Source organism: Chiloscyllium plagiosum, unplaced genomic scaffold, assembly GCF_037043375.1.
Source record: "Chiloscyllium plagiosum isolate Xiang-an unplaced genomic scaffold, Cpla_swu_hap1 HiC_scaffold_12, whole genome shotgun sequence".
NCBI classification, from domain to species: Eukaryota; Metazoa; Chordata; class Chondrichthyes; order Orectolobiformes; family Hemiscylliidae; genus Chiloscyllium; species Chiloscyllium plagiosum.
In genome coordinates this window covers 89,082,955-89,095,546 of record NW_028270150.1, presented here as the reverse complement: position 1 = coordinate 89,095,546, position 12,592 = coordinate 89,082,955, and the positions used below count along the sequence as shown (strand labels likewise).

General features: G+C 40.9%; 1 protein-coding gene across 2 annotated transcripts in view; it reads right to left on the bottom strand.

Moving 5' to 3' along the window:
• The window catches only part of LOC122554936 (5-hydroxytryptamine receptor 2A-like), a 619,268-nt gene that overhangs the window by 207,404 nt on the left and 399,272 nt on the right, over window positions 1–12,592 (bottom strand). The window contains exon 2 of one of the 2 annotated variants that reach the window (XM_087993034.1): window positions 9,086–9,246. The exons of the other annotated variant lie outside the window; for it this stretch is intronic. The gene's annotated coding sequence lies outside the window, so the exon portion shown is untranslated. The remainder of the gene's footprint in view (window positions 1–9,085; window positions 9,247–12,592) is intronic. 2 annotated transcript variants of the gene reach the window in all.

Sequence of the window (12,592 nt, the reverse complement as noted above, 5' to 3'; positions counted from 1 at the left end):
AACCCTTTACTGGCCTCTGGGCAATAAATGCTAGCCTGGCTAGCGGCATCCTCATCCCATGAATGAATATTTAAAAAAAAAGGTTTTCTGACCAGATTGACAAGTCAGACGCCTTGCCTGACAATTTCAGAGAATGCAAGTTCAAATTTCTCGATGGCGGTTTGAGAATTTCAATTACATTTGTGAAAAAAGAAAAGGAATCAAAGAACTACTATCAGCAAGTGTGCAACTAGTTTGTTAATATCTTTCAGGTAAGAATCCTTCCCTTGTCTAGCGCACACAAGTTTCCAGGCTCCCGCTAACATCTTGAGTTGCACTCAGAAATGACCAAACAATGCATTAACTTTGAGGTGGCTCACCACAGCCTTCCCAGGCAATAAGCATGAGCAATAAACTCTATCATTGCTGGCAACACCTACATCCTGAAGTTTTTTTAAAAAAATGATATCCTGCTAGAGCAGCAGATGTGAACTGAAAGTGGCGTCACCAGCTTTCACGGTGAATATTCTTTGAAAGGGCTGAAGAACTTCAGGCAGTTTTATATTTGTGTAAGGAAGCAGATGTCTTTTATCGTTTCCACCAGGCTTGAGTCACATACAAACAGCATAATAATGTGTTTTGATGCAGTTCATCTCACTGTGCCAAAGTTTTGTGACAGATTTGATCCAAATGTTCTTTTTACTAATTTAACTAAACCAATGGAATCCAAAGCATTTGGTTTCCATTGTGTCAAAAATGAATCACTTTGTCCCTTTCAAGTGAAGGACACCAGCCTTCCAATCCTTAGGGGGAAGATGTTATGAATTTAAGGCCACAACTTGCTATAGAAGTGTTTCTCCTTGGCAAAGATACAATTTGAATTTGTTTGTGATGACAGATAAGTAGCTGCAAATATTTTTTTCAGAATTTTAATTAGCTTTTGACCTCAAAAATGTGGAAAGAACGAGCTGTGTAAAATATATTATACTTGTACCTGCAACATTGATGAAGGCGTTTTGTTAATACCAGAGTCCCTTCAAAATGATAGTGCACGCCGATGAAAGGAGTTGGAAAATGGGATAATTTGATTTTATCTTCCCCCTCCCAATCTGGTTTTGAATATTTGGTTGAGGTCAGCCTTTCTTGTTGAAGTCAGAGCCATCTTGGAGCTGAGACAGTTACCAAAACCGTTGCAGTACAAGGGTAAAGCTAACTGTACTTGAAGTGACTACTCCTGTAATTAAAATGGACAAGATTATGGCTGATCTAATATTTCCTGTTATATGTTCTTGTCCAAAGTCAACATGATCCCCTACGCTTACTCCCTGGAATGACCTATTGACGTTAGATAGTGGAGAAAAGCGGAAAGAGAATTTCTAAGTGTCTGTTCAATAGAACTCTGACAGAAATTGGGCCTACAAGCCAATTGTCTGTTTCTCCTGATTTTTTTTTAGTCCTTTCATGGTGATTGTAAGATTGAAAAATCTCCCTAATTCATTATCAGCGTCCTGTCTCTCAAAAAGACTTGACCTGATGTTAAACCACTGACTTGTCTGGCCACCAGTGTCATGGGGCAAGAGGTCTGATCTCGACCCCACTTCCCAATCACAATAGTCTGCCAAACTATATCCCAGTACCCCTCTCCCAACTCTGCACATGTAAGACTCACCTGATGACTAATGGGTAGCTACTTTGAGTCTATTTCAGACATGTAGTCACTCAAGAATCTGCTCAATGCAGAGCAGGAATGGATATCAAATATTCCGGAAAGAAGATGTTTAGGAAAGATATAAATGGGAGAAAGCAGGGAGAAAGTGGTGGTGTTAATTAAGGACACCATTGCCTTTCTGGAGAAAGGGGTAGTCCAGAGGGGTCAAAGACAGAGTCAATTTGGCTAGAGCTAAAAAATCAAAAAAGGTGTCCAGTGGAATCTTGGTTATCCAAACATCAATTATCCAAATTTTGGATTATCTGAACAAGATCTCAAGGTTCTGTAAAAATGGCATTAAGCAACTCAGCATTGAGTTATCAGTTAAATGGCATTATGGTGTGCATTGCCAGATGACTGAGGCATGTTCGATACCTGGCACTCAAATTACTGCTTGTTTGCAATATGTCAGTTATTGGTTAAATGGCATTATGGTGTACATTGTTGGATAAGTGAGAAATGTTTGGATAACTGATACTCAAATTATCATTTGTTTCCGGTTATCCAAACAATCAATTATCCGAACAAAATACTCCCCGCCCATCTCATTTGGATAATCGAGGTTCTACCGTAATTACATTGCACAGTGTAGGCCGTAGGTCATCCACCTAAAGGAACTATGAGAAAATATCAACATGGAAAGTATAGAGAGGTGTAAAAAATTTGGAGCTGTTACAATGGGGGACTTTAATTACCTGAACGTGGACCAGGATAATAATAGTGTAATGGGCAAAGAGGGATAAGAGTTTCTACAGTATGTTCAGGAAAATTTTCTGAAGCAGTATGCTTCCAGGAAAATCTGTAACTGAGAAATGGTCTTCTTTCAAGCAAGATAGTTCCTGCACAGTCAATATGTATTCCCTCAAACTGGAAGTCAAATAAATCCAGAGTTCCTTGGATGACCAGAAGAGATCAAAGTTAAAATAAGGAAGAAGATGTGTGCATACGACAGAAGTGAGGTTGAAGACTCAATTGAGAACCAGGCTGAATGTAGAATTTTCAGAAGGGAGGTAAGGAAGCCAATAAGAAAAGCAAAGCAGGATTATGCAAAAATCTTGGCAACGAACATAAAAGGGAATGGTAACATTTTCAATGGGTATTTAAATTGGAAAATGGTGGTTCAAGGAGGGGTAAGGCCAGTTAGGGAAGATGAAGAGAATTTACACATGGAAGCCAGAGACATGGCTGAGGTAGATGATGAATATTTTGCATCTGCCTTTACCAAGGAAGGAGATGCTACTTAGGCCATAGTGACAGAGGGGTGTATTCAGATATTACAAGGGTTTAAGATTGGGTAAGCTACCTGTGATTTAAGTTGACAAAGTACAAAGACTAGGTATTGACCAAGAATATGGAGCAAAGTCACTGTGAGTGGGAAGTGCAGAGTCACTGGTCATAATTTTTCACTTTTCCTTAGATACAGGATGCTGCTAGAGAACTGGAGAAGCTGACAGTCATTGTGTTTTTAGAGCACAGAAAGAGGCCTTTCAGCCCATTGTGTCTGTGCCGGTCATCAAGCACCCATTTATGTCGAAGATTGTGGTGCTGGAAAAGCACAGCAGGTCAAGCAGCATCCGAGAAGCAGGAGATCGACGTTTCGAGCATAAGCAAAGAGAAGCAAAGAGGGATTATGCGAAGAGTTTATGCTCGAAATGTCGATTCTCCTGCTCCTCGGATGTTGCCTGATCTGCTGTGCTTTTCCAGCACCACACTGTTCAACTCTGATCTCCAGCACCTGCAAAGTGCTCACTTTCTCTCAAGCATCCAACTATACCAATCCCATTTACCAGCCCTTAGCCTTGTATGTTATGTTGTTTCAAATGTTCATCTAAATATTTCTTAAATGTCTTGAGGACTTCCTGCCTCTCCCACCCTTTCAAACAGCGAGTTCTGGATACCCCAACATTCTGGGTAAAATTCCCCCTCTACCTCATGCTCCTTACCTTAAAACTATATCCCTTGGTTATTAACCCCTCTTTGATATGGCATATCATGAGGGGACTGGACAGAGGTGATAGGAAGAAACGAGCTCTGCTCATAAGAAGAGTTGGAAAAAAAGATGAACTAAATTTTACATAATTGACAAAAGTAATGAATGTGATAGGAGAAAGAAACTTTTTCATGTAGTGAGTGGTTAAAATTTGGAATTTGAGAGTATGGAGGAGGCAGGTTCCATTGAAGCATGCAACAATTGCCAGTTGAAAATGAAAGAAAATTGGGAGAGGGTGGGTGAATGGCACTACATAAATCAGTCATTTAGGGCAATGCTGCAGGCAAGGTGGACTAAATGGATTACTTTGGCATTGTAACCATTCGGTGATTCTGCTGTAACTTTTAGCTTGCTCATTAAACGTCATTTATACCATTCTTGAGAGGCTGTGCTCAAATCTAATTTCTGTAAACGTTCGTGAAAGTGCTAACTTGCAAAAATCTAATTGACTATATCCAGTTTACTTTCTTCATGACAAAAAATTGCTGTCTTGGCAACAGAAAGACACAATTATGAAGATTCAACACCCTATGCTTCCTTTTACTTTATTTATCAATTATTCAGAAGAAATGATTAAGAACCTTAATGCATTATTTGGCATCTGACTATTCTCTTTTATGTATTCAAAAGATGTGGTGTTAAAATCCTGCTAGGAACCATTAACTTTGAAGGAACAAATCAAAAACTTCAGAATTAACTTACGAACAAAGCTACACAATTCCATATTTTAACCAAAGAAACAGAACAGCTATATTGTGTATCCTAAATAGACCAAGGACCATTAATTTCGCACTATACCTAAAAGGTACTCACAGTCCTCGAGAATTAACTTCAATTTGCCTGAGTATTCCAACTGTTCCTCTGATTAAAATTATGTGGGAGTCCTTCCGGTAGATTTTTAGGTAAGTAACCCACCACCTTTTCTTTTACACCGTCTCCTGACAATGGATGTTTCAGCTTCTAGTTTGGGGTCACCAGCAGAGACCCAATTACCTTTCTAAAGTTTCCCAAGCTAACTCTGCTGACTACGTTCTGCCACATTCCTCTTTGAGGATCGTTGTATTTTTCTTCTTGTGGCTGCATGCAACAGCAAATCCTCCAGCTGCCTTTTCTGTGTGAAACCCAAAGTGAACTGATTGCATTTGTAAGTAAACAGACAGATAACTTAAACAAAATAACGATCTCTGTCCACATCCCGTCTCTGCGCCAGCATCGCATGTTTCAGGACAAGTTCAAATAGACATATAAATGAATGAGTTTATCTTCAGTACAACTCTTTGATTCTGTAACATTTATGAATACAGTATATTCCAAATTAACAATATGGATCATTCATTGTTTATGTTTTATATTTCTACACTCCAACGGGATGGTTTTGCCAGATAAACATGAGTCATGTTTTAAGTGTATCTAAACCAGGCTGGCTTGAGTTGCATTTACATCAGAGTTGCATATCAGTTTCTCAATCAGATCCTAGCACTTTCAACAGTTTAAACTGTAATTTTTAAAACGGAAAATAAATTCTAAAACATACAAGTCATCAACTAGATTTTAACAGCAACGAGCATTGTTGGCAGCATTAGAATTTATTGCCCAGTGCTAATAGCCCTTGAGAAGATGGTAGTTAGGTATACTCATGCTGCTTTTAGGAGAGATGTTGGATGATTTTAATCAGAAGTAGTGATGTAGCAGTAATATATTTGCAAGTCAGGATGGAGTGGAGCTTGGAGGGGTACTTCCATTTGGTGACATTCCATGCATCTGCTGCCTTTAACCTTCAAGATGGTAGAGTCACAGGTTTGTAAGGTGCTGTCAAAGGGGTCTTAGGTAAGTTGCTGCAGTGTACCTTGTAGATGGTACACATTCCACCAATGGGTTTCGGTAATTGAGGTACTGAATATTTATGGTGGTGGGTGGGCCTGCATCCCTTTGGAGTGAGAGTTACATTGAACCAGGTATGTGGTGTGTATTCCAACACATTTCTCGATTGAACTTTGATGCTTTAGGAAACCAGGATATAAGTCACTCATACAAAGTGTTTCATGTTTCCTTGGATCTGAATCACTATTCCTTCAGTGTCGTTATGTCAAAATCCTGGAATTTCCTTCCTGTCACCTACCTGTAGTGATTGTAAAGAGGTCAGCCAGCTGGAACTCATAGAATATGAGTTCCCTGATTGAGGCTGTTAATCTGGTCCAGTCAGGGAGCCCTGGCTGACAGATGTAAACAGAAGCATCAAGAATTCTGTTCACTCTGAGGAAGCTGGATCAGTGTCAAGGACTCTCCATGTTTTGAGGTAACTTGTTAAGGGATACTAGCCTTTGTGCAGTTATTTTCATACCTATACTCCATGGACTGCAGGCAATCAAGAAGGCAGCTCATCTTCTCAAGAGCAGTTAGGGTTGGGCAATAAATGCTAGTCTGGAGAGTGCCATCCAGGTCTCATGAAAGATTATAAAACCAAGTCTGTTCTTGGTGAACCTGGACTGTACAGAGTCTTTGGTGTTAATACCCTTTTTATAACCCAGTCTAACCAGGACTTAATATAGATTTATCACTGCCTCTACTTTGACAAGTGTGCATTGACAAATAAAATTTAAAATGTTAACATTTTAAAAATTGCTGCCTTCATCACTAAAACATGTGCTTCTGAATTCTCAGCACTAATCCCTATTGTGGCAGTGGGATATGTCCTCATCTCACATTCTTCTTACAGCCTCCCTGGAATGACATTGCCAATTCAAGGTGATTATATTTACAGTTGCGTTGTGCCCTCTAGAAACTCATCTGCTACTCCCCTAAACTCAGTTCCTGAAGCCCCATCACAGCTCTTGGAGAGAGGAATCTGTCATCCCAATGTCTCAGCTCCACACAAATGTAGCTCCCAGTGGTGAAAAACAATTTGTTAAAACACTGCATGCTTAATTCCTTCATAATTAATACTTTGGGCAATACCATAATTAATATGTTCAAGAAAACAATGTTGGAAATGATCATATTCTACCTCAAGCTACAGAATTAAACATCACTGTTTGATTTGAAGGCTCAATGTCCTGACCTGACAAATATAGAATTGAGCTTTTAAATCTGTGTTTGTTTAGTACTTCACTGACTTAAAGCAGAGAACAGACTTGCGTGTGAATTAATATTGGAACTGTTCGACACTAATTTATTTCCTATGAGAAATTCCAATTGACAATCGAAAAATGTCAACTGTCTTTGACCAGGCCAAGAACAAACTACCACGTGTTTTAAACCTTGCCCGATTATTGTTCATTGTCAGCCATTTTTAAAATTTACATTATTCCCTGCTGGAATACTCTCAGTGGCACTCTTACATTTAGGGTTCAGTGCTCGCTCTATTTCAGGCCTGTGGCCAGATGTTAAGGTGTTTCCCAAAGTTGGAGAATTTGTGAATAATTCAATTGGGCCATTTTAATGCACCTTTCATCTGTGATTCAGACAAATATATTTTGCGTGAAGAAGGACAGAAGGAAAAGCTGGGAAGAGACAGAACTAAAAACATAGACTATGTTGATTTCTTAATAAATATGGATAGTGTTTGTAAGGGGGATTATGCAAAGGGAAAGCTTCTAAGTACATCTTGGTATGCAAAATCGAAACGCACTCTAAGGACTTAAGCCAGACCCATTCCACTGAAGTTTCTTGAAATCTCTAACATGAGAACAGAGGACTGTGAAGTGGAATTTCAAAGTAACTGGGCTGGATTTTGTAAACCGTGTGCCTTTCCCAATATCGTAAGGTGCGTCAGGGGCCACTTCTGCTTTCTCTCATTTTGTCTTTCCCTGGGCAATTATAACTAAAATTCAGAGTGTCAGTAGCTTCCCTTCCAAAATATTTTCAATCTAGCAATTGGTGGAACCAACTATCAGTTGGCAATGTTGCATTCCCAGACAGCCTCGCCTGGTCAAACTAGGAGACTCTGCCACACAGCCACAATTTGTTAAAACAACTACATTGCCATTCACAAAGGCTTCGAGAGAACCAAGTGACACGAGCTTTAACCAAAATTAAATGTCGCTTCTAAATGTGTCACCTTACATTGCTTTCACTTCATTGCTGCACACATCATTGTTATTTGCTGAGACTAGCTTCATCAGATAAGTGTGAATCCTGTGGATGGTAAGCATTGATGGTTGCAGACGTGTTTGGGACATTTCTTTTATTGTGCAAGAAACAAAGTTGTGTTTTTTAAAATCTCTCTTTATTGCATATTCATGTTAGCATCCTCTGTTGTGTTCGCCGATTTGTGGGTAGTGACTGTATCTGGAGGCGGAGCGAGCTCTCCTTTCTATGCAATTGTAAAGAGCATTGCTCAAGATCTTTCTCAGCAGGGATTATTGAAGTGCTGTCGGTGAAACTGGATAAAGAGTTTGCCAGCCAACACCCTGAGATGATAGTGGCTGTTGGAAGGTGGTGGGTACAGTGCAAATGTCATTGTTTAGCAGTCTTCTCTCTCCTAATCCAACAGGTGGAAGAACTGAGATCGATTGAGTGCTAAGTAAATGGAGGGTTTTAGTAATGGGGTCTTTTGAGCAAATGTTGTTGAAGTTACTATAGACCCGTACTCTCTGGAGTTTAGAAGAATGAGTGGAGATCTAATTGAGATAACATCAGCCTTTAGACCTCTCACTTTGACTCATGATCACCATCAAGAGGGCATTTAGCACGCTTGCCTTCATTGCTCAAACTTTTAAGTATAGTCGTTGGGACGTCATGTAGAGGTTGCACAGGATGTTAGTGAGGCCTCTTCTGTCCCGTTCTGGTTGTTCTGTTACAGAAAGGATATTATTAAACAGGAGAGGGTTCAGAAAGGTTATACCAGGATGTTGATGGAAATGGAGGGTTCGAGTTATGAGGAGAACCTGAACAGGCTGGGACGTTTTTCACTGGAGTGCAGGAGGTAGAGAGGTAACCTTAGAGGTTTATAAAATCATGAGGGTATAAATAAGGTGAATGGTTGGTGTTTTTTCCCTAGACCAGAGAACATATTTTTAAGGTGAAAGGAGCAAGATTTAAAAAAGACATGAAGAGCAACTTTTTTACACAGAAAGTGGTTCCTGTGTGGAATGAACTGCCAGAGGAAGTGGTGGATGCGGATATAGTTACAACATTTAAAAGACATTTGGATAAGTACATGAATAAGAAATGTTTGGAGGGGTATGGGCCAGGAGCAGGCAAGTGGGACTATTTTAGTTTGGGATTATGGTCGGTATGGACTGGTTGGACTGAAGGGTCAATATCTGTGCTCTATGACTCCATGACCTCTTTCCCCACCACATCCAGAAACCTTCCCATTTCATTCTCACAAGCCCTCAACCCTATCCTCTGACGTCCCCAGAACCCTCTCGCAATCCACATGTCAGTGTTCCTAACCAAATACTCACCTTGGCCAGTCTTGTGTCTCTGATGCCATCTGCCATTCTCCCATTCCCCTTCCTTGTGCCACTAGGAAAACTTCTGATCTCGGACACCACGGCACAAAGCCATCTCTGAACCTTCTGAACTGGAACGGTCATGCACCACTGACTGTACCTTGAAGGTAGGACTTTTAATGAAGATGGTTTCATGTGAATAAATATTCATGGTGCACAAACATATTACAATCAACATTTCTCATCCCATCTAATTAAGTCACCCCTGTTGCCTCCCCCAAGAGGGTAACAATCCAAATTGGATACAAGTGTTAAGATTTATTCCACTTAATTTTGCTGTTATTCCTAATTTAAAGCTTAGTTGTGAAATGTAAAATCTTGATTTCAACATAGACTTCTCTGGGTGAGGCAATTGACCATGAAGTCAACCCAGTTCTTTCGTTCAGATATTGCCCATTCTGTCTTCAATTCCTGGCTTCATCTGGAAAATTACCCCAAGATTATGTGCTTGATTGAACTTTCAGAGCTATTGTTGGCTTCATGACTGAGTCAGTCAATTATATAGAAGCCCACTGCCCACTGGGGCTAGAATTAAAGCAGAGGCCTGAATTTTTGACAAGATGGGCTGGCTTGGGAGAGCTTTCAAAATGGTGGGCAGTACCCAATTCCAAGATTCCAGGCCCAATTTCTGTTTCCAACAATTTTCACCTGCACAAGATAAGGAAAGTTAGTACACATGCAGTGCTCCCAGCTTTGCTGGCCTCACTATGGGTTTGATGGACAGTTTAAGATCACTCTCCTTCTGTCAGTCAACAAGATTCATGCTCTCATGAAATGAAGCATGACAATGGTGAATCCACAGTCCCAAGAGTGGAAACAAATGAAACAGCTATAATTACCAAACTTTGAAATGCAGACAAAAAAAAATCATTTATTGTTTCTGTTTTGATGTAGTATTATGAATCAGATGTGTTTTTACTACAGTGATTGATTAAAAGTTCAACAAAGCCAAATCGATCATTACTTTGATTAGCATTGCATTACAAATTGAGATATGTTAGAATACCTTCCCAATAGTAAAAATAGTACTGTGCATACGAAACTGAAGAAATATTGCATGTGAAAAAATTTGAAGCAATTTAAAATCCCAGAGTTTTTTGAAGATGGACAAAGACACCTTGAGCATCTTTCACTTAGAGCACAAAAGCAGAGAACTGCTCCTGGACTGCTTTGAGTGACAGGCCATCTGGTGTAGCTTTGATAAAAAACAATCCATCTGACTTTCCAATTGTTAGAGATGCCATTATGTTCATTCCCTACAATTTTATAAATTGCATCTGAAATCATTGTGAAAACTGGACCAAATTCCAAGGATAACTCATCTCAGCAGGGGGCCGGTATTCACATTTTGATTTACAGTTTGAAAAGGGTCTTAAAGGATGATCTAGCTTTGGTGTTGTTAGTGAAACAGATCTGTTTGTTTTGACAACTTTAGGAATTTTTTTTTTCAAATGGGTCCAATGCACGAGAGCTTTTCAATGGGAAGTATGCATGAAAAGCAGTTATGTTAGATTGTGAAAAGATTTTTATTTTCATCTCCATATCCAAGACTGGATGAGTGGTTATAGAGGATACATGGATGAACAGAGGAGAGATGGGGATTCTGAGGGCATGGGGTGACACTGGTGTAGCATAGAGGAGGCAGAGGAATAGACAGTATGAGGGAGCATGAAGGGGGATGGGAAATATGAAGGGGCATGGAGGGAGCTGAGTGTCTGAGTGTGCATGGGCAATATCCAGGACCTTGGAGGCAATGTTTGGTGTGTGGAAGTGAGATGAGGGATGTTGAGGGTTGAGAATGCAAGGTTTGAAGGCATGGACAAATCTCATTTAGATTGGGCTGTTGGCTGAGTAAACGAAGGAGGGTGTCCAAACGTGCCAGCCCAGGCAATCACCAACCACCACTGTCACCTCATGCCCATCTCTGTGGGCAGAGGGTATGACTCCATCCTAGACCAAACTACTCCACGATAAATCCGGCCCAGAATGTTAGAGTAGAGTCGCAAAGCACCCATTAAATTTCAGTGAGTGCATGGGGTGACATGTTGATTATTAAAACGGGACAACTCCAGAACAGATTCAGATTCAAAATCCTGCAGATTCTACAATGAAAGCAGGAAGTTCTGGAAAAAAATCAGCAGACCTGGCGATATGTGTGGAGACAGAAACTGCGTTATGACTTGAAACACTGGGAGGAACACATTCAGTCCCGAAGGACATAGAGTGTCCAATCCTTGCATGCTATGCCCCGGAAGATTGGATGAGGAGCTGGGAAAGTTCTTCTGAGGAGAAAGGTGAGGATATTGATCAGGAGGAGTATCAGCTTCACCATGATAGAGCGACGCAGTGAGAGGTAAAATTAAGGACAGGACTTAATTAGCAAGCCAATCCTGTGGTGACGTCATCATTCATTGGCTGTAAATATGTTGATGCTGGAAAGATAAGCAGCGCCTGCTTATTCTCAAAATGTGAATACAGCTTAGCAATTTGTTCATTATTTCTATTTCCTATAGTGCCATAAGAATAATGCAACAAGCTATTGGAAACCTTGCCAACATAGGATGCTCCTATATTCAAACATGGCAATGATTTATCCTCATTGGTGTGCTAAGGACAGAATAACAATCCTTCAGACAGGATTCGAACATCGTTAGGCACGAGTTTCATTCTTGTGGGACGAAGAGTTCTTGGGCAGTTAAAATGACAGGTGCCGATGTAAAGTGAGAATATTTTGACAAATATGAAATTCTATGCCCTCAAAATTGTTTTTCCTTTCCCTCCCACCACGTCTAGGTTCTGCTGTGTGGTCTGAGGCAAGTTTGGAGCAAGCCTGCCCTATAACGGAACCAGTTAGCTTTTGGGGTGGATGTTTCGTGGGCCCAGTCACATTGAGTGTGACCTGGTCAAATGCTGGCCCTGTTGTCTTGGTTTGAACTTCCACAGGGCAGAATGGAGGTAGAGGAGCTGGGCACCTTAGGAGCAGCCTGAGGGGAGACTGGTGGGGAGGCCTGTATGTGGTTCCTGCTCCTGGTGAGGAAGGCGATCCAGGAGAGAGGTTAAGGTCCTTTGCCCTGTGTTGCAATGTTGCTGATGTTGAATGGCTGAAGTGGTGGAGCACAGGGTCTGTGTGTATCTCCAGCAGCCAAAGAGCATGCTGCTAGACTCGGCTGTCTGTGATAACTGCCAACTTGTCCACGGAGGACCACAGGCATGCCAGAGCCAGCACGGTGCAGATGGCATTGGTTTTGAGTGCCTCCAACAAACCTGCCTTCTTCTCCTGACTCTGATTATGTGTTTTAGGGGGGGGGGGGTGATCAGACCTGAGCAGGAGCCTGATTGCTGAGTGTCAGTGATCTGGGGCAACTCTTCCTCGGCCAGCTGGCAGAGATATAGCAGTGACTTGCTCCTGACTCGAATCGGGATTATTTGGACACTAAGGTAGAGGGTCAGGAGATGGCT